General features: G+C 35.3%; 1 pseudogene; it reads left to right on the top strand.

Annotated features, from left to right (window-relative positions):
• The first annotated feature begins 334 nt into the window (after positions 1 to 334).
• LOC130834463 (NADH dehydrogenase [ubiquinone] 1 alpha subcomplex subunit 1-like) lies at positions 335 to 13,686 on the top strand (annotated as a pseudogene).
• Positions 13,687 to 20,450: the final 6,764 nt, after the last annotated feature.

The raw sequence follows: 20,450 nt of genomic DNA, 5'->3' as shown, positions 1-20,450 counted from the left end.
CCAGGAATCGAGGGTGGCATCTAGAAGCTGAGAAGAACCGCTGGCCAGCATCCAGCAAGGAAATAAATCCTTGGGTCCTATAAGCATATGGAATTGAACTGTCAACAAGCTGGATACGCTTGGAAGCGGATTCTTTTGTAGAGCCTCCACATAAGAGCCCAAGCTGGTCAGTATTTGATTTTAGGTCCATGGGACCATAAGCATTATACCTAGAGAAGCCTACTGGACTTCCAGCCTACAGAACTGTGAGGTAATAAGTGCATATTGTTTAAGCTGATAAGTTTAACTTCATATGGCAGCAAAAGAAAACTAGTACAGGTTTCTATATGAGAGCATGGAGTCCACCAGTGTCGTTTCTCCTGAGTCCCCTCAAGCACAGCAACACTCCCAGTACATTAAGGAAGAAGAAGAAGAGTGTGGAATCCTCCTGTTTTTAGCTGTTCACCTTCTTATTTGTAATTCCTTCATGTTCTATAATCACTTTATATTCTTATTGAACTTGAAGTATTCAGTTCTTCTATTTCATCTCTTGTCCAAAAATAATCTTCTTCATAAGCATTAGTGAGGAAGTTGAGTCTTCCTACCATTTTACTGGGGGATGACTTTTCTACTACACCCATTTGAGTACACTTTTAATCAGTTTCCTCTCTGCATGTGCTGTCTGTTTCCAGCCACAATGCCAACCCTGACTCTCCTTCTATGACCTTCAGCACACACCACTCATCCTCTCTGGTTCCAGGATTTCCTGCTCTTATATCTTTCCACAGCTCTCTCCACCTCTTCTTCTTTCTAACTTAGAGCTATTCATCTGTTTCACTTTTTATTTTTAGAGTAGCATATTGTGAGGGATACTGAAGGACTAGACACTTAGGAACTGAGAATTTTCTTTTGTGGTCCTCATATGTCCTTATCTCCATAGCTCGTTTTCCCCATCCTCTCTTGAACATAACTTTAACCCCTAACTATTCCTCTCCATCTTGATAAAATTGAGATTGCCCCAAATTGGCTGTAAATCCACAAACACATTTCCTTTATTCCTAAATCTTGCTTCATCCTCTGCTGGTAAAGCCCTGTAAACCATTCTGTCCTCCTTCCCTGAGTTAGGAGCACTCATTAGGAGACTTATCATGGCTGGCATTACATGGGTATAAAGCAGGTCCCACAGATCTCTCATGCCTTAACGCCGTAAGTAAGTTGTGAACTGGAAGTGAAATGTATAAGGAACAGGCATTAGGCAAGGCACTGTGTGGTAGTGTCTGTGTGACTTCCTCAGGACCTATACAGATCCTGTGGTGGTGGGTATAGAATGTGGTCGTGGACCTTGAAGGCAGTGAGACCAAGAGAAGTGGACATGCTGTTTGTATGCTGGCCACAGGTTCATATTGAGGGTAATATCTTAGTAAACTTTGTTCTCTGTGTATGTTCCTGTGAGCAGGATTTCTGTATTATAACTGTATTCTTTATGTGCCCACTCATTTCCTTTAAAATTCTGAATTTTTTAGATTCTTAAAAGAAACCTATGGGAAATAACACAGCTCTCTATTTCATATAACAAATTGACTTTGAGTACAGCTTAGGTCAGATCTATACAACATTTCAGCACAGCCATTGGAACAATTTTAATGATGTGGGATGCTTGTTGTATAATCAAATTAACTATGGCAATTAATATTGAGAATCCATGGACCAAATTAAGAGGGTGTATAATAGTCTCTTCTGATTTAGTGGCCAGATATAGATCTGACATTTATCATAATGATTTCTTTATGGTGTCCTCTACCTCTCGACTCTGTCCTGCTGCATTTGACTTGATAATTCCATTGCCTATTCCAAGTTATATATGTATAAACAGAACTTATCATTCAAACTAGGAATGTTTTTGAGAATAAAAAGAGGTATTCATTATAATTAGGCTGAGCCATAAGTCAGGATGATAGCAGGCACACCAAACTGTATGGACACCTGACTGCTTATACATGCATTTAAGAATCATGATAAAAACCCTCTTTTGATTAGCTTAATAGGCAGAAACTCCAAGATAGATTTTAACAACTGAAAATACAATGTCACTAATATACATTAAAATAGATTGCTGACATAGGATAAATGGCATAAAGACAAATCAATATGCAGGTATGATATCAAAGACTCTTCTTGCAGTCAAAATATTATTGAAGGATAGAGTAACATGTCTTTAGTTGTAGCTCAGGCAAGGAACTGGGGTTGAGCGACAGTCTCTACCAGGCAGTGGTGTTTCCCTTAAGTTAATGAAACATGAAACGTGGACTGTAAATAGAGCAATACACAGGTCTGGTAAACATTGTATATTTCCAAAAGAGGAAGACATATATGGATAACAGTTGAGCGTAACTGAACATCACAAACATCAAAACAATTAAGCATATCTGGTCATGATAAAATGTCGTATAAGAAACATTTTAAATAATGTGAGAAAAATGCAGTCTTGACATTAATGAAAGGCTAAAGATAAAGGTAGGTGGTGCCCACTCTATGTTTGCTCATTGAATCATAACTAGGACATTTTTTCAAAGCATACTAACACAGACATGGTAGAGGACCTCTACTTTCTCGTTTGCCTTCTACCGTTGCCCTCCTTTATTTATTACTATACAAAAATCAGTTGCATTTCTATACACTAACAGTGAACTATCGGAAAAAGAAATAAAGAAAACTATTCCATTTAAAATAGCATCAAAAAAGACTAAAATCCTTAGGAGTAAATTTTACCAAGGAGGTATGAGATCTGTACGTTGATACTATATGTATGTATACACACACACACACACACACACACACACACTGAAATGCTATTCAGCATTAAAAAAGAAGAAAGAAACCCTGCACTTTGCAAAAACAGATGAAGCTGGATGGCGTTATGCTAAGTGAAATAAGCCAGACAGAGAAGGACAGACTCTGCATGGTATCACTTATGTGTGGAATCTAAAAAAAAAAAGAAAGAAAGAAAGAAAAAAGGAAAAAAATCAAGTAGAATGATGAGTTGAGGGTTATGGGAAATAGGGAGAGTTTAAAAAAAGGTTACTAACTTTCAGCTGTAAGATTAATAAAGTCTCAGGCTGTAATAGATAATGTGTTGACTGTTGTTTTGTGTGTGTATTAAACGTTGACATGTATATAATTTGGGGGAGGATGATTCTGTTTAGGAAGTTGTTCTCATTTGCTGTGTTTCAAAATGAGACTCATACTCCCAGTTATATTGATTCTCAGGAAATGATTTATGAATAAACATTGCTTAAGAGGCAGACAGAAACAGGTGACAGTACAAGAACTGATTCCGTAGAGCACTTTTATATATTCTCTTGTTTACAAGAGACTGGAGCTCTATGAAGTTAAAAAATTATGTAATGTGTTTTTCTCAGGGAACAAATGGATTAGAGTTCATTTACCCTGATTTTCAGTTCTGAGATAAATGTTGCCTCTTATTTTCAGGCTAGGTGAGTTGAATGGTGGTTCATTTTTCATGGACATTTAACTTAGTAGAATTAAATACAGCAGATGAAACACATTTACCAAGAATACCAGCTTATTCCAGTGTAGATTCCATGCATGTGGCTTCAGTTAGTCCTCACCTCAAAAGAAAGTACCTTTGGATACTTAATTTAACTGTGTTCACTATTCCTATTGTTTTCAATTAAGGGCTTAAAAATATGAATATTTGGAATTATGTTTTGTCCTCTAGTATGTACCAATTTAACTCTGAAACTGAAATATCTACCCCTTTGTGCATACTGGTTTTTCTCACCCAGAATGTCTGTCCCCCCCCCCTTTTTTGCTCCCTGAAGCCTTTGTAAGCCACGTGCATGGCTTAAAAATCATATAATTTAATATCTTTTTTGCCTGTTTAATGGCGTTTCTTACGCTTGTAAGTCAACTCCAGGATTTAGTGTTCTCCTTATATTCGTACTGATATTTATTTTTTTCTACTTAATTTCAAGTCTGTTTTTGTTTGTTTGCTAGTGCCTATAACTTGTATTTCAGTTTATTCTCCCATAAGGATATGTGGCTTGTGCATGTGAACCCTTAGTAAATATTTGTTGATTAATTGATTTTCTTCATTTATTTTCAGTTAAAAAGAGATTTGAATATATGAAATTCATCAAGTTCAGAGTGTATAAAAAAGGTTCGTTGATTGGGGACTTTAGCACAGTCCACTATAGTCAGTTTTTTTAGTAGATTTTGAAAATTGTAAAAAACAAAAACAATAATAACGACAGCAAAAATCTTGCTCTCCCAAGGGACAGGAGCACACTGATGTGTTATTTTTCCCATTAGGGAGCTTTTAATCTTTCCATTACAAATTATGTTATCTACTCTCTGTTTTTTGTTCTGTAGTTAAGAAGGATAGGCTGTATATACTTAGTAAGAAGGTTTGATATATACTGCAAATTTATCAACACTTCTACTTTTGGTAATTTTTTGCTTTCTTTTTTAAAATGTCATAAAATGATGTGAAAATAATGAAAATCTCAAAAAATATTCAACTGTTACATAATAAAATCATGTTTCTCCATCTATACTTCATACTGGTTAAGTAAGTAAAATAGATTTTTTTTTTCAAGGAAAAAAAACATGGATGTAGATGCTGTTTCTGAGACTTTCTAGCTGTTTAAATACAATAAAATCATGTAACCTTCCTGAGAATGAACAAATTTGGAATAATAATTTACACTCACATTCATAGATAATTGTTGGAATAATTTGCAAAATCTAAAGGTATACACATTCAAGGTAAATTTTTTGGTTGTAGCTTTTTTTTTTTTTTAATTTATTTATTGGTTGCATTGGGTCTTCATTGCTGGGCACTGGCTTTCTCTGTTTGTGGCGAACTCTTTGTTGTGGTGCACGGGCTCTAGGCATGTGGGCTTCAGTACTTGCGGCACGCAGGCTCAGTAATTCTGGCTCACGGGCTCTAGAGTGCAGGCTCAGTAGTTGTGGCACATGGGCTTAGTTGCTCCCCGGCATGTGGGATCTTCCCGGACCAGGGATCGAACCCATGTCCCCTGCATTAGCAGGCGGATTCTTAATCACTGCGCACCAGGGAGGTCCCTTGGTTGTAGTTTTATCTCTTCAATAGAGTTGATGTCCTTTCTTGTTCTATTAGAAACTTTTTCTGTCTATATATTTACTTTTCATATGTAAGAATTTTTCAATGACATATTACTAAAGCTTGTTTCCTGACAGTGCAAAGAAAGTCTGGTTTTTGATCTTTACCAAGTGTGTTTCAAGGATCAGTCTAGATTTAAGGCAGTACTGCAATAGATAAACAAATGTCCTTTCATCAGTGGCTTTATTAACAGAACTGTCCTACAGGTTTGTCTCTGAAACATTTGAATCCCTCTTTAATCAGCAAAACAAAATATCAATAGCTTAGTCATCTGTCGTAGAATTCAGTATTGGGTTGACTTTGAATCATCACTGGCCAAAGGCTTAACAGGGTCACCTGATATTTTGCTCCACCACACGTGCTAACGACACATTTCTTTAGGCTCTATATTGACTGCAAACAGTGAGTAATGTGAAGGGACCATTTTATCTCAGTTCTATGAGAAATGCTTTCATCATCACCACTCTGTGATACATATGAAAGTCAGATTAAAACCTAAGTCACTCCTGAGAAGAAAGTAGGAAAGAGAGGTAATCTGTGCTCTGCAATTGTCTGATTGACTTCCAAAATGTTCCTTTGAGTTAGGTGTTGGGATGCCCATTTTATAAATGAAATATTAAAAATCTTACACACAGCGTATGGGCTCTGATGGGCAGAATGGCCCCCAAAGAGGCCCATGCCCTCATCCTTGGAACCTGATTATGTTATATTACATGGGAAAAGGCACTTTGCAGATGTAATTAGGGTCAAAAACCTTAAAATATGGAGATTATCCTGAATTGTCCCCGTGGGCACAATCTAATCATCTGAATCCTTAAAAGCAAAAAGATGTTCTTTAGCTGAAGGCAGGAGAGATGAAATGGAAAGAGGTCCGATTTGAAGCATGTGTCACTGTCTTGGCACTCATCTAGCCTTATTAATGGCGTTTAGCATGTTCTCTACTGAAATTATTAGTTTCCATAATTTTATCTTTATTTTGAAAATGAAAATGATATAATGGAAAAGGGAACATCTTATTCAAAAGTTTATGATCTATATAGCATTAGCTAAATTTTCAGATTCAGTAGATGCAAATGTTTGTTTAAAAAATGTTCTACACTCACTTTTGCAGAATCTGTGTAACAAATGTCTATTTGAACATCCTAACCATACTTTGCAATACCTTATTTAAAATATTTTCAATTATGTATGTATAATTATATATTACATGTATGTGTGTATATACATATTCAGAGAGAGAGAGAGTAGGTGTGCACATGCATGTAACTGTGAGGCTTCTGGATCAGAGAAACAGTTTATTATTCATAGAGTAGCATTTTGTGTCAGCTCCCCATGTTCCACATCTCTACAGGGTGACATGAATTAGGATCTTATTTCATCTGCATATGCAGTTGGTTTACATTACAGGAGAGCAACCCCCAAAAATTATGAGACTGTGAGCTTATACAGGTGATGCTGGCATATCTGCCCCTTCCCTCCCCCACCTTTCCAGAGAAGGACTTAATTCCTCTTTAATGTAAACATATCCTCTCCAAGGATGGGAGGGGAATGTTTTTATCCTTATTTATTCTACTGGAATGGAAACAAATGTCTCTGGGTAGAGGTCTTTAAACCCTAGCTTCCCAGGTCTTTGCTACTCAAACATTTCCCTTGATTAGAAGTCTTGGACCATGCAAATTATGAAATATTCATAGAAAATTCTCTTTCAAGACACAGTCATCCTGAAAACCAGTAAACATTCCTAATTATTGCTTGTAAACCTAAGCAGATCACCTTATCTTACACTCCCCCCCAAATTGTTTTCCTAGTTCAAATATTCTTCCAAATCTCCATATTAAAGTTTAATATTTGATCTAGATTTTTAGCATACTAATTTTATACACCACAACCCCACTATAAAGTTATAACTTCTATAAAAAAACTAAAAGCAATTATATTCCAATAAAGAGCTTAAAAAATTAATCACATGAAATATGGCTTTGAATTACTGTTAGGTTTAGGAAAAGATTTCAAACCTCAGTTGCTGGGAGTTCTGAGGTTTTCAAAACCTGCATTTTTCAAAACCACCTTAGGTCCACCTACAGATTGGCCCTTTCTGGAAATGGAACCTTCTCCAAGTTAAATATTGGAGTGATGATTATGGGTCCTCTGACTGGCCAGGAAGTCTAAGAAGTGATTCCAAGTATCTCCTGGGTGGTGCATACCTGTTTTTTTGTCACTGTCTGAGTCTCTAGGGCTAGGAGTAAACAGGGTTAATGACAAGCAGAATTATCTCCATAATTTCTGAGACAATAAATTTTTTGTCCCTGAAAAACATCTCCCTCCCAGTCCCAGAATTTTCAAATCTAAAAGAAAGTAAGAACTTCAATCTACCTATGTCAATCAGGGTAGCCAGAGAAACATAAATTATATTTACAATAACTCTGTTCTATTTACTTGGGCAAAACTTTATGCTTTTTTTAAACATGATTTTTCTTTCTTTAAGAAATAATATAATATGTAAGATGGAACGGTCAGAATTTTTAGAGTCACTCAAAAAAGGTTTGAACGTGAAAATGTCCTATCAGAGATGACACAATATTTTTCTAGCATAAATTATTTCATATGATTTACATATTTGAAAACAAGAGAAATCCATTTTATTAGCACGTACTCCACTTTTACTTAATATTCTATATCACAATATTTGTTCCATAACAGGGTTGATGAAACTTAAATTAATGCTCTATTTTATGTATACTTGTAGGCTTCCTTTTTCTTTGCACTGCTACTTTTAATAATTCAAAGATAATCTCCCTATTTACCACAGTCTTTTACTTCTTTAATATTACTATTAGAAGTTGTCATCTTGTCAAAGATTTAGTAAATTTTTCATTTTATAATCTTATATAAAGCTTGTTCATTAACAATGCATTTAAACTTATATCATCTCCCAGAAATAGTCCACAGCATGGTTAGAATGTGTACATTTAAATAGTGATACACTATCACTGTATGAAGATTGCAGTTTATAATAGTCATACACAAGCCAATAAGGTATACAAACCAATGTTATTTTCATGTATTTTATTAGATGAACAATCAAACTTTAACGTAAATTTTGAATAAAAAAATAATAGTTTTTGTTTCCTTCTAGAAAAAGTACACCTAGGAGTAATACAGATGAATGAGAATTTAAATATCAATTACCTTTTGATATAGTGCTTCATTGTAAAAAGCTTTACAACACTGTCTTCCGCCACCCCCAAATGAGGTTAGATTAAAAATGCTGATACAATATGTTTTTTCAAAAATGTTGACGCACTCTTGTCATGGTGCAAGAGATTTCCCAGTGGTGTTTAACTCCATAAAACGACTGAAACCTCTCGACTGACCGCAATAATGATATCTCCTCAGTAGGTGCCCTTCACCCCTCCTTGAGTTCTGGGAATCCTTCTGTTAAGCAACAAATGGCAGGAACATACACTTGGCTGTGGTGTGTCATGTAAGTGACAGCAAATATCTCAACGCCTGTTTTCTTGATTGCTTTTTCTATTGTAGATTACAGCACTTGGGAATGCAAAAGAAAGAACGTCTGTCCTATAATTAGAATGTATTTTTAATGTCTAGAATTATTAATTTATTGGATTCAAATTATTTTTAGAAGTAGGTTCAGACAGATGGCAGGCAGATGGGAATGTTAGCCATAGTCTTTATCACATTTGGGTATAGAGGATTTCAGGTACACATTTGTGTCTCATCTTATTCAATGGAAGATGATCAAACCAGAATACTGTGGTCTTTTCCATCTTATTGAGCACAGTCACTGATTCCAGAGCCCAGAAAACAGAAAAAACCTAATTTCTCGAATTTCTGCTTTTGTTCTGGGCCCTTCCGACACTCCTCTGGCAATATTTGCTTGGGTTCTTTGGATTTGTGACTGAGATAAACTTTGGTGATGATTTTAGACTCTACCTTTCCCCAACCCTGCCCGCACTTCTACAATATTGCATTCTCTTATTTTTTTATCAGAAAGTTTAATGCTGAATCCAATGTTTATCATTTTTTACAGATGCTAGGTATTATGTTATTTTTTCTACTGCTTGTCAGCAAAATTCAGAACTACAAAGTAAATTACACATAACTTTGCATTGAATCAAAAGACAGATTTCTTGCTGTTAATTCTGCTTCGATTCCTGTTTCACCAAGAAAGGTAGCCCACTGAATTTGCTTTAGACAAGCTTTGGAAACAACTTCATAACTGCTCCGGTTATATCAAAACAAAGAAAGCATTCTGCATACAATGTGCTCTTTTAAATGAATTAGATCACAGAAGATAAACCTGACAGGAAAACTTCCCAGCAGTTACCTACATGTAATAAATTACTATTAGAGACCTTAACTGTACAGCAAGTTCCTTTGGCTCCACTGGAAGTGGCTGTTTACACATAGACTGTTGTTGATAGGTTATTTCTTCTTTAGATTATGACTTTTCTTCTCACTATTAACAATCTGTAAACAATGAAAATGTATCACTCAAAATATTAATATGATTTCAAATAACTTAAAAATAGCAATGGGCATCACTGAATTGAAGTTTACCTAACAATATCTTACCTCCTGCACTTTTTATACTTTGAATACTACCTATTTTTGACAGTGAAAGAACTAAGAAAATGTTCTTTATTTCTGTAGAGCCTTAACATTTATCTGCCTATTTTTAGGTGGCTTAAAATGGATAACTCTTATTGAGAAACCATTGTATTTTTTTCTAGATTGATTTGGTCTATCAAACAAATAACTGGATTTATTTGAAAATATTCTATTGTTTCCATAAAACCTGCTTTTAGATATGATAAAAGGTAAATTATTTATTGACTTGTTTAAGAAAAGCATGTTTTGTATCCAAGAGCTTTGGAGAAATCTTCGTAATTACATTTATTGAAAATAATTTAGTGTATAAGACGTTTAACTTGTCTTAGGTTTTTCACTTAATGGAACAAAGAGAGTTTGCTTATTTAAAAATGTCAATATGTTCAAACAATTTTGAACATAATATAGATATGTAATTTTAATAACCATTCCTATAGTAAGTAAAAACATATTCACATCAGAGTTATTGGAATAATCTTCTAAACCTATACTTTGCTTATTTCTCTAACTAGAGAAAAATGAAAAGAAATATAATCCCTAATCATAAACTTTAAATCATAAATATTAAAACTTAAATAGGACTCAAAAGGACATATTATAAATGAAAAATTATAAAGGTATTTGATAAATTAAAGTGTTACCGTTAGATAAAAATTATTAAATCATCTAGACCATGTTGCTTAAAGAAGTGAGGTAAGTGAAAAAGAGCAAAGAAGTGCCTAGATCCCAGGTGTGAGCTTATGAAACCAGCAGCCCTCGAAACATTTCTAACCTACACATAAATCAGGTTATACATATTTTCTGGGAAACTAGGCTTAATGCCACCTTTTTTCTACCATTCCAAAATCATGTTGGAATATGAAGTGAGTAGTGCCCTCTTAAAGATAACCACAAGTCTATGTAAAAGCATTTCATCTTTTAGGAAACTTATGCTTTCTTATTGGAAATAAATGACTGACATATGTTACATATCATATTGCAAGCTCCATGAAGGTGGGATGGGAGTGGGGGTGGGGATGGTATATTTTGTTGACCGCTGCCTCTCCAGCACCTAGAACAGTGCCTAACACTGAGTGATGCTCCCTAAATATCAGCGGATGGAATGTTAGATAGCACTGCCTTGCAACAAGTGTGAGGACCATGGCTCCAAACTAAAGTCAGAACCTAGGTTAGGACCATTTTCTCTACGAACATGGCAAAATAATCATGAGAACATTGGTGACTGCCTCTTTCTTTGTCAAATGATATTTGAAAAAAAATTAGGTCCCTTCCCACAGGGACACTATGGTCAGGAAGTGAATATTTTATATTTCTGCATAGTTAGGACTTTCTACACATTTTACTGGGACCTGGGTCAAAGCCCAAGCCTTGAACATTACTGAATAGTGAGGGGCCACCTGGAGAAACATATTTATCTAGAGGAATTTCTTTCTATTTCAATGAGGGTTGAGACTCAGATCCATAGACATGTTGTTCTAGGGACCGTAATCTCTGAGAAGCTCCTCTTATCTTCTGTGTGAAGGTATTTATTTATTTTCTAAAGGGTAATATTACCAGTGTTCTGTTCCCTTCTCTTTCAGAGGAGAGTTTGTTTATATTAGGAGGCAAAGCCTTCTGTCCCTCTCTCAGGAGTGGAGGTGGAGGTGCCAGCTAGATTTTTATGTACTCTTCAGGGATCCCGTCCTGAGGTAAGACCCATGTATGTGCAAGGTTGTCCATCTGGCTGCGATCACATCACCCCAGACCTGGGGAATTTAGGGCAAGGGGGAATGATGTGGTTTTAGCTCTAAGTAATAATCTTTCCCTGTCCCAGAAATCTCATGTATACTTTAAGGATAATAGGAATAATTATAGATATCAAAAACTTATCAGCTACTGCATTAGCGCTGACAGTATAGCTGTGTTTGACATACTCGTGCAAAAAATTCTTTAGGGCTTTTAATAGATGTCTTCACCATGTAATTGGGATGCTGGAAAGTTGGGTGGAGGAAGCCTGACTCTCAGGCTTTGTGCTAATCCATCCTCCCACCCTCCTGTTTTCACTCCGTAACACACATTTCACACAAGTGACCAGGCAAACAAGTGGAAGAGAGTCACTGATACCCCCTACTTATAGATGGAGGACAAGGGACCACCCCACATATGCATCCTCTGTCCCCTCGGTCTGGATGTGTTTTGGTTATCCATGGAGAGCTGCAGGGTTTGCAACTTACTTGTGTTCCCCCAAACACAGGTATGGATTGGGTAGAAATGGTGCTTCTCTTGGTAATTTATTCATTCATTTAGCAAAAAATTGTATCAATCCTGTTATTATTTTCATAAAAACATGATGTTTGGACATCATAAAATACTTTAAGGAAGTTTTTTAACTCTCTCTGGCTGGAGAGAGACGACCCTTCCCAGGCTTAGCCACTTCTAAGAGATGGCAAAGGGCCCAGCTGGGGGCACGTGGACATACAAACTAACCAATCCAGAGCATACCTCCTCCCATCTGGCCAAATACCTTAGGAGGCAATATTCCTCTGCCTTAATCACGCCAGTGTCACATACCAGACAACTAGGGACCATCCCTGTAGCCTGAAGCCCACTGAAATGATTCACACCAGTCATTCTTAAACTGTTCACCCTGCCCTCCTTGCCTTTCCAAAGGAAAATCCAATAAAAGTTATTGGTCAAGGTCTCCCCTTGCTCCTGCTTCTGCTTCCTGAACAAAACCCAGTGTTCCTCTTATGGCCCTGCATGGCTAGCCATGCCTCTTGTTTCTATGGGAGCTGTGAATAACAAACTTCTACAATGGCATTGACCTTTAAGTGTTATCACTCAGTCATCTTTATAAATTAAGACAAAGCAGAAATATCTCTATGATATGGCTTTTATAACTGAGACTACCGTCCTATTTTTTCAGGACATGAGATATTCCTCTGGATATGTAACTGTCTTTTTCTCTCCCATCTGTGGTTTTACTATGGGATCTATTCTCCTCCTTCCTTCTCTCCTTTCCTGCCTTCCTCCCTTCGTTCCTTCCTCCTTTCCTTCGTTTTCTTCCTTCCCCTTCCCTTCTTTCTAAATATTGCTTTGGGCTTACTGAGCCATTTGAATCTGAGGATTGATGTCTCTCTTAAATTATGGAAATTACCGGTGCCAGACACTGCAGTCTCTCCTTTAAGCAATGAAATTTCTCAGTCTCTGGAGACTTCTAACTTTGTAGTATTTTTTATGGACCAATTTTTCTGTGTTTTCTTTTTCTAGTTTTGGAAAAGAAACTTCTCTTTCATAGTTTTGAATCTTTCTTCGTCATGTATTGTGCAATAGCAATCTAGTATCTAGAAGATACAGTTCGAATTTTTAAAACAAGTCAAAGGCTCAGAAGTTCAAGCATACTATTTGCTAAACTTCTAATTCTAAACAAGACTATAATTGCAAGAATGAAGGTCCACAGATGAGGAAAAATTCATTTCCAGAATATAATTTTCCTGAAATAGTTTTTGTAAGAGTTCTTCAGTTTAATGAACTCACATAATGTAAGGCCTAAATTCCTGTCTGATTCATCTTTTCCTGTATTGTACTTTCCTGTATCTGTTGCAATTTTGATCTAATCAATATCTACTATGTCCCTTTGACTTTAAGATGGTGTTATTCAAACTTTGATGAATAATGCTTCTAAATTCTTAGTGATATCAAAAAAAAAATCTAGCTAGGTAACTTTATCACACGTGGTTGGATATTATCTCTGGAATTGCTCTCATGGTCGTGTGTTTGCTCATTCCTGGAGTGGCTACTTGGCACATACACAGCTTCACTGGGGACAATGATAAAAGGGTCCCCCATTATTCACACTATGGAGAGACACAGATGGATCTCTGGAGTTAATTATTAAGTATGTATCAAAGGGTTTGGAGAAAATTAATTGATGAAGGAAGCATATTCCTGATTGATGAAAAAAATAACTCAGTTATGCTCATCTACTCTGCTAGAAAGTTATGCAATATATTGTGTAGTGCTTAATAAAAATAAAATGAAAAATAGAATGACAATAAATCTTGACTTTTTCACAAACTTTGAGGAAAATGTTTGAAACCATTACATCTTTCATCTTAAATATTCAGGAAATGACTTCTTCAATCTATCTTTGAGTTATCTGTTCAATGATTCATTCATATTATTAAAAAATATTTGATCTATACAAGGTAGTATAGGATAGTAATTCAAAACAAATATAAGAACACGCACAAATAGATCCAAAGCCTGATTTCAGACTTGCAGACTGCCTGGGATGTCCATCTTGGTGCTGATACTTGGTAGCCATATGTCTCCGAGTAATTTTTTGTTTGTTTTTTAAATTATAGTTGCCTTACAGTAGTATGTTAGTTTCAGGTGTACAATGTAGTAATTTGATATTTTTGTAGATAATACTCCATACAAAATTATTATAAGATATTGATGATATTCCCTGTGCTGTATGTAACACTATTGTAACTCATTTATTTTACACCTAGTAGTTTGTACCTCTCAATCCCCTTCACCTCTTTTGCCCCTCCCCCACCCTTCTTTGTTCTGGTGACCGCTAGTTTGTTCTCTCTTTCTGTGAATTTCTTTCTGTTTTGTTATGTTTGTTCACTTGTTTTACTGTTTAGATTCTGGATGTTTTCTTTAAGCTGTTTGTTCCTCAGTTTCCTCACGTGTAAAGTGAGGGTGGTGTTAATATTTACCTTGTAGGATTGTTAAAAGATTGTGTGTTAATATATTTGGTACTTTTCCTGGCATAAGTCAAAGTATCTGCTTAATATAATTTAGACAAAATATGAAGTATTAATTTTGGTTATTTTCTTGATTAACAAAGATTTATTTTGATGAGTAGTGTATACTATAAGCTAATTATTGCTAATAAAACAATAGTCACAAAACATCTATAATTCTAGATGTTTCTGCATTTCTTTTACCGAGTTGTTTCTACATTTAATAACTAGACTGAATGTTTCTACTGGTACTTTTCAGTTTGTTTCCTTAGATTATTTTGCTTCCATGTGCATGTTCCTATCTAAACATAATTTTTTTATTCAAAATATCCCAATTTTCACAAATTAGGCCTTGCTATAAACTTATTTATTCAGAGAGAATAAAGAGTGAGATTCTTTATGAAACAGAAATATACACATTCCTTATCAAGTAAAGTTGTGAGAAAATTTGTCTTTACAATGACAGTTAAGGGGAAAAGTTTATCTTAACAGAATTAGGTGAGACTAAGAATATTTACAAGAACAAATCTATGTTGAATAAATCTATCATCTCTCAGGTTGATGTCTGTAAATTATGTTTTCACCATTATTAGATGCAAAAAACTTATTTTTACTAAATACCCACCTCAAAATATATATTACTTAAAAATGGATGAACAACACATCTAAATTTAATTTTTCAGTTTGAATAAATTAATGACTTCGTGTAACAGGGGTAAGCAAACTACCATCTACAGGCCAAATCTGGCCTGCTGCCCATTTTTGAAATAAAGTTTTACTGACACATAGACACGTCTATTCATTTGCATACTGCTGTAGCTGATTTTGCTCTATTATGTCAACAGTGACCCTATGGCATGCCCCGTGGAAAATATTTACTATCTGGCCTTTTCTGAGAAACTTTGCTAAACCAGGTTATAGAATAGCATATTTATTTTACAAGAGAATATTTAGGAATGTATTTTTAACACATTTGCAAATGTCTAAAATGCTATTTTAAATAATAAATACAATTGCCCTTTGAACAGCTTGAGGGGTTTGGGGCGCCAGCCCCCATGCAGTAGAAGTCAGAGTATAACTTCACAGCCAGCCTCGCTTACCCGAGGTGCCAAATCCTCAGATTCAAGCAACCATGGCTTCTGCAATTTGCGTTCATTGAAAAACAAATCCGGGTGTAAGTAGACTTGGGCAGATGAAACTCATGTTGTACAAGGGTCGACTGTAATTGGTTTCTATTGTAAATAAAAAAATTATTTTTTTGATAATACTTCTAGAGTGACCATTGTAATTTCATGAGCGGCATTAATGGAAATGTTCACTTTGTATAAGTGTATAACATGCTATAAACATTATACAAAAACATACATTTCAAAGTTAAAAAAAGAGTTTTGGGGATTCATTCTATTTAATATCAGTGTAACGCTTTTTAACTAAACTCTAAGGTTTCAGATATGCATATATGCCTATGATTTTTAAGCAAACATACATTTGGGTCTTCACATTGCTTTTGTGTGTATCTCTACACACACACACACACACACACACACGCACGGCATGGTTATATAATATGTGAAAAGTACCCATTCTGTCCTTTGAGCCATTATGTTAATATGAATCAGGTATCCCTGACTATAATCTCCTTATAAACTCTTGCTCATATTTTTTAATCATGTAATAGCATTTTAACAAAAGTAATGAGGAGCCTTAAGCCATATTTGGGATAGGCTGTATGTAATAATCTGGTTGTCTTCCCAACATTTCTTCCAGTGTGTTCATCAGCCACACTATTTGTATGACTCAAACAGAAGCTCATTCCCCCCCCCCCCCCCCCCCCGGTGGGAGAAACCCTACCTCCTCCTTCTTGTGCAGTGATCAGCTCAGATTCGCCATGCCTATTCCAGTCAGCACATAGCATTTTCCAGGATAAAATGATGTTATCAACACCAGGCATTTGAGTGAATTTGAATCAACAAGATATGGAGGGGGGTGGGGGGGGGCTTTCTAAGTAGATTTCTACTTCATTAAAAATAAGTATAACCCTTCATTGCTTGGAAACAGAAAACTTTTCTGCCTCTTCATCTGAAAGTTAAGAGAGCTAGCGTGTATACATTTATGTTTGACAGTTTGAGTTTGGTTTCCTGTTGCTTCTTCATCAAAGGCTCTTAACAGATACAGATGTATTTCAATTCTCCAGCATAATTCAGGAGTCATTAGCTTATTCATTCATTTATGTAAAGAGATTTTCACAAACTATATGTCATAGACATAAACAAATTATTAGTTTTAAATATGATTTTCATAATTTCTGTTTCATAACAAGGCAATACCCATACAATGCCCGATGTTGACATATTATGGTGAATAAGAAATATTTGCTAACAATTGTGCCATAGTTTTGGTTCATAAACTCCCAAAACTTTGATAATAAAATAAATTTAGTTGTTTACAGGTATGTCGGCCAAAAATGTAATGCTATGAGGTAGAAACTATCCGTGTACAAATATTTAAAGAAGCATTTAGCATTTATTTTTCTGGCCATTCCGTGCAGCATGTGGGATCTTAGTTTCCCAACCAGGGCTGGAACCTGTGCCCCCTGCATTGAAAGCACAGAGTCATAACCACTGGACTGCCAGAGAAGTCCAAGCATTTCCTAAATCTATATGTTTAGCAAATCAATATGTTATTGAAGGGAGTTCTTTGGGAATGAAATAGGATCCTATTCTTCTGTGGACTCTGACCAGAATAATTGGTCTCTGACCTATTTGGGAAGGAAGTATGTCACTTCTAGCTCAGAAGGCAGAAGGTTCAATCTTACTGGTTTGATTTTGCTCCCTCCAAAACCCTGTGGAAAATGAGGGGGAAAACTCCACCCTCGCGTATTAAAGAAAAGATAGGTTAACTAGAACTGATGAAATAAATCGGGAATGTAACATATTTAGGCTGTAGGGAGGCAGTATTGACGGTTCCAGGCGGCTGCTCTGGTTTCCCCAGCACACGCCGCCCTTCTCCAGCCCTGACGTCAGTGACTGCTTACTCCCGGTTAGAGGTCATCACACCCTTCTGCTTCCTAAAGTATTAAATAACTTTTGAGTTAAGGGCTTTCCAATTCTAGAGTATTTGCATTTTAATAAGGAACTACTGAAGATTGAAAAACCTTTAGGACTTAAAGGAAAACAATTCTAATATCTCAAGGTGAGGCACTTGCGATTTAATTCACAGTAAACAAAATTCACGATATGGTTAGGTGCATAATTTAACCTTGTGCAATGCCAATCTTGTTTGAGTAAAAGGAAAATGAGGGACTTGATGATACTTCAAAGTTGCTTTTATTTCAGTCTCTATAAATGGCCTAGATCATGTATCAGGAAAAAAAAAAATGTTCTTTTCCAAACCATTTTATTAAAATGTCACTCGAGCAAGTTTTCTGTACTTAATTATATATTCGTAAACACAGAGACTTAACAATCATGTATCCACACAGAGTGTAGCATGCTCTCATTTTCTCTTCCATGTCTAAGTCCTTCAACTGTTTGGTGCCCTGTCAGTCATCTGTCCAAACACCACAACAAGTAGACTGGCAATGCGCACCTTGGTGCAGACTTGTCTTTCGAATAGAGATTACTAATTGTCTGGAAGGAGCAGTACCTGCTATTATCTTCCTTGAAAAAAGATTCAAGCACTAGATAATTAAAATATAAATGTCTTGTTTATGCTTGGTCTAGTCTTTAAAAAATGACATGGGTTTATAAGTTCTTTTGAGGTTTAGGGGAATGAAATGGATGACAGGTAATGAGAAGAAACTAAAAACACCATCGAAGGAAAAACTGAATTCCAGGTGAGAACTGTAAATTAAAAGAGTTGTACTTTTAAAAGGAATGAAGAATAGCAATAATAAAAATATAAGTAGGAAATACAAACTATATAATGTTTTATAAAGATTGCACATAAAGAGAAAAATATTGAGGCATAGAATAAAGCAATTCTATTTGTGTAAGGTACAATTTTATTTCATTGCTTAAACAATGAAAAATGATACTAGATTTGCTCTAATGAGGGTGATCTAACTGTTGTTTAGACGATGGATTTCATGAAGGTAATATACAAGATCCAAATCTGATTGCAGTGCTTTTAGAAAAACCACTTGATATTTATATGCTCTAAATTCAGGGTTGCTGAAGATTAAGAAGAGTTAAGGGTGATGTTGTTTAGAGATATTTAAGTAAAGGAGTCCTCTGGATGTAGAGAAAGGTGAATCTTCATCGGTAACTAACCAGGTCCCACCAGGAAACCATGGTAGAGGAGTTCTGCTAGGATTGGCCTTATTCAAGCACAAGGCAAAACATGGTTTCAGATAACTATGAGATTCTTTCAGTTCCCTTCCAATGAACTAGAATGAGAGGTTTTTCACAGAAAGCTATAAAAATAATTTTTCAGTGACTTTTCATTTTTCTACCTAAAATGATGAGACGTCGGAAAATATCTGTATGTAATTTTTGGCTCTGATATATAGCCAAGTTTGTAAAACTGAAAGAGATTTCTGGTTGTTTTCCATACTTAACCCATTTAACATACATGCCTGCTAAAATTGAAGAAACGTTTTTCTCATCAGATTGTATGATTAATGGTCACCAGTTAAGTCAGATGTTTTTAATATAGTTTAGTATTTCTAAGCAATTCCAAACAGTGAAGATAAGTTATTTCATTTAATGTTCATACATGAAAGGATTTTTACTTTTGAAAATATTTTTGATTACGTAAATGAGTTTATATTTTGATTTTTATTATTTTAAAATTCTAAGGAAAATGACAACGAAAATTGAGTGGCTACCACTTCTGTCCCGGGCATTTATAAACCAACTTTATCATCTCAACCTTTAAAATACTTTTCTTAGGAAAGCAACTTAATACCATTTTCACTTATGTCCCTTCTAGGTATTTCTTATAGCCAATAATAACATCTGCCAAATTTACTAGAAGAACAGTACTCTGTAGTACAGGGCATCTATTACTTTGTTTAAGTGAAATGTGATAAAAATGCATTCCTCACAGGACATTTGAATTAAAATCCTGGATCCAGTCATATTATTGACTTGATGACAATGTCCTGGGCCAATCCATTATTTAATTAAGAGTCCATGCTGACCAGATCCTCTATCAGTGTCTGCAGTACCCTCGGGTTCTTGAAAATCAGCCAGGTTGAGAAAGAGAACTTTGTATTCATTTAACTGTGGCACTTATCTAACTGAATTTTAATTGTTTTGTTGTTTTCCTGAGTTCATTACAAAACCTGCTCATTGGACAAGCAATGATTTCATCTTGTTCTCCATTAGATCTGTTTACTTGCTGTTGAAGCCGACACATAGTAGGTGTCCGATAAATCTGTTAAATAAGTGGAAGTATTTTTCCCCAACATAATAAAAGGTAAGGGAGAAAGGCAATCTATCTGTGAAAACATACAGGAGTTTTCAACCACATGTATAGGGGATAGACCAGGAGCAACAGAGAACCACAGAAATGCTAAGTAAACAGGTTACAAATCTGTGGGAAAAAAAGATACATTTCCAGAGTTAATTTTTAAATTTAGGATTGGGCAGGTGCATACAGGCAGTTTCAGTGTTGTTGATAATGTTTAATTCTTGATTTGGACAGTGGGTTTATGGTTGTTTTATTTGCTATTGTGTATAATTTATATATATGCAGCTTAAATTATTTTGTATGTGCATTATAGTACAAATATTTTTTAAGAAAAATATAAAGTATCATAATATTTTCTGCCTTAAAAGTATTAATTATACCAAAAGCATGTAAGCAATGCATATCCCATTTAGACCAGAAATTTTTCTGATCAGGGAGAAAGTGACTGTCAGAAGGTGGCAGTGTAGCACTTCCTTTTCTAAATGAAATGAACTAGCTTTAAAAGTACTAAAATATAGCCCTTT

This window comes from Hippopotamus amphibius, chromosome 13, assembly GCF_030028045.1.
Source record: "Hippopotamus amphibius kiboko isolate mHipAmp2 chromosome 13, mHipAmp2.hap2, whole genome shotgun sequence".
NCBI classification, from domain to species: domain Eukaryota; kingdom Metazoa; phylum Chordata; class Mammalia; order Artiodactyla; family Hippopotamidae; genus Hippopotamus; species Hippopotamus amphibius.
This window is presented reverse-complemented; position numbering and strand designations above follow the sequence as displayed.